The sequence below is a fragment of the Peromyscus eremicus genome, chromosome 1, assembly GCF_949786415.1.
Source record: "Peromyscus eremicus chromosome 1, PerEre_H2_v1, whole genome shotgun sequence".
Classification (NCBI taxonomy): Eukaryota; Metazoa; Chordata; class Mammalia; order Rodentia; family Cricetidae; genus Peromyscus; species Peromyscus eremicus.
Genome location: NC_081416.1, coordinates 22,872,865 through 22,875,893, shown reverse-complemented (window position 1 = coordinate 22,875,893; position 3,029 = coordinate 22,872,865).

Below are 3,029 nucleotides of genomic sequence, written 5' to 3'. Positions count from 1 at the left end.
TTACTATCAGAGAATACCACCCAGTCTCTCAGTCAACTTCCTGCTGCCTGCAAGATATAGGACTCTCAGCTACTACTCCAGCACCATGTCTACCTGCACACAGCCATGCTCCCCACCATGATGATAATTGACTGAAACTCTGAAACTATAAGCAAGCCACCCCAATTAAATGTTCTCTTTATAAGAGTTGTTGTGATCATGGTGTTTCTTCACAGCAATACAAACCCTAGTTAACACATATACAAACCCATTTATCATATCGACAGAGATAAAATGGGGTAAAACTAAAGCAAAAATTATATAGATTTCTGGGTTCTTTGGGGAATACACTTTACATAGTTATGACAACCTAATGTTTGAACAATGACCTAAGCAAAATCATGTTACATACCTACCAAGAAGACCCTTGAAAAGGAAGGGGTTCATGTGGTGGTGCTATAAGATAAAGTAAGAAGATCTAGTGGAAAAGAATTCTTGGAAGTTACTGCCTGATTTCTCCTAGATTTTTATTGTCCATCATGTCTCTCTGAATCAATTTTCATATATCCCAATGTCAAACAAAATACCACCTCTGTGGTATTTCAGTGGTAAAATGGACATTATAATAGCAGAGTGGTTGGTGACATAATTATATTATGACCTAATCAAAGCTATCCATGCCCAATGTTTGGGACCTGTAACCCTGCACACATGCTAATTTATATGCTGAAAGGGCACTGCACTGATAAAACAGGAGAAACTTATGACTGTGTAAAGATCTTGATGCAGGTAAGTTTTACAGGTTATACTGTGTAATCAGAAAAATCCTCATAAGAAAAGAAATCAAGAGTAGATTCTGTGCTATACCAAACAAGACATTTTAATGGTACAGAATAAGTTAAAGATGTCCAAGGCCACAAGAAGTAAAATGTCAGGGAAGTGGGTTTTTCTCCAGATAGGTGGTTCTCAACCTGTCTATCATGACCCCTTTAGTATAGGATGACCCTTTCACAGGGGTCACATATCAAATATCTGCATATCAGATACTTACATTATGATTCATAATAGTAGCTATGAAGTAGCAGAAAGAATGATTTATGGAGGGGTCATCACAACTTGAAGAACTGTCACAGCACTAGATAGGTTAAGAACAACTAATGAAGACCCTCCAGATGGAAACTATGATCCACACGCTGGTCTTAATGTAGTAAATTGATATTGGACTTTTAAACTCAAGAACTTCAGAATAATAATCATTATTGTTTGATGTTATTGAGATTATATTACTTTATTACAGTAATTATGGGAGCTAATATCAATGACATTTTCTTCCTAGGTTTATGAAATTAGTCAAGTAACAAACACACCAAAAACCAGAATCACAAGAAGTGAAATTACGAGATGAATCATTGAGGTAAGAGAAGATAAATTTTAATAGCACACTCAGGTGTCACTGACTCTGACTTTATTTCAATAGATAGCGCATGCCTTTGCCCATACTTGTCCTATGACATTTTTATTTTCCATTAAAAAATTTAAAAGGTACACAACTTGGGTTGAATTTGCAGTTTTTGTTTAAAAACTTTTGTTCTCATTTTAGGTTATTTCCCATCACTCTGTTATCCTGGGGCTTTTCCTAGAGTACTGTTTTGTACAAATATAGCAAATGGCAAGATGCATGCTACATGAGCTCAATTCCATATAAATGCCTATGTATATATGGTATGTACTAGGCATAAATTATAACTATACATATATATATTTATATATATATAGGCACTAATATTTTGGTCAACTGGAGATTTCAGATTAAAATTCTATAAAATTGTAGTCATGAATAAAAATAACTCCAATTGAGCCAGGCTCTCTCCCACACAAACTGATTTTCCTGCAAATAAAAGGAAACAGATAAATCCTGGAACAGCCACTGTGTTTGTAGCTATAACAAGGAGAATGTCAGGTAGCTTCCTCTCAGAAATAAACTTTAAAAGGCCACTGACTGATATAAGATTGAAAGAAAGAAAAATATTGACAAGAATGTAATGATATCTATGAATACATCTGTGTATTTTTCCAGTGATCCAATAAGGCCAATGACTTCACAATCATAGCATCAAGTTGCCATCATACTTAAGGGTGAAAAGCAATTTATGGAAATTAAAAACAAAGTTGATGAGACTTTTCAAGAACTCTGGTCTTGTTTGGGAGAGAAGAGATATACATAGAGTACAGGAATTCCATCCAGAGAATGGATGCATATTTGATTCTAGGTAATAATCATAAACTGAAAAGACCATACCAAGTGTTTATGTTCAGAGTATCACCAACTCAGGGACAGGAATCATAACACAGTATGGAATCCTCCCTATATCTAGTCCTTTCTATATTTCCTTTTATAGCATCATTTTTCTCACTCAGGTCCAAACTTGTAGTCATTATTAGTGATGCTCAGCTAAAGAGCCTTTCTGCCACTGACTCTTACTTTCTTTGCACATAGTATGATGGAGAAACAAAAACATCTTGGGACATTAATTTATTACTGCCTTATGAACTAAAACATGATACTGGATCAGGTTTTGCACGTATATACATGGAATCCAGACATCAGTAGGTGGGACTGGAAATTTTTAGGTTACATTCAGCTGCACAGTGACTTTAGAGACAGCCTGGCCTATGTGAGTTCATATTTTTTTTTAAAAAAAGATAATATATAGGAGATTTTGAAAACAGACAAGAATTATAACAATTTTATTTAAAACACACAGGGCTAGGTAATGCTGAAGGGTCATATTTTTTAGTTTTACAGTAATAATATATTAATAACTCAGGATTAGATAAGAATTAGCAATGCTGAAGTCAATAAATTATTGCACAGCATAGAGAGTTTTAGCTGTGTTTGTGCAATGAGCCTGAAAATTGCCCCAAGTAGAAGACAAGCATTCTCTGGCCTTTGAGGGGATGAGGCAATGTGAGATGGGAGGCCAGAGAGGCATGCCTGACAAAAGACGTCAACTGTGCCCTGGAAAAAGGAGCTTTAAGGGGACATATAT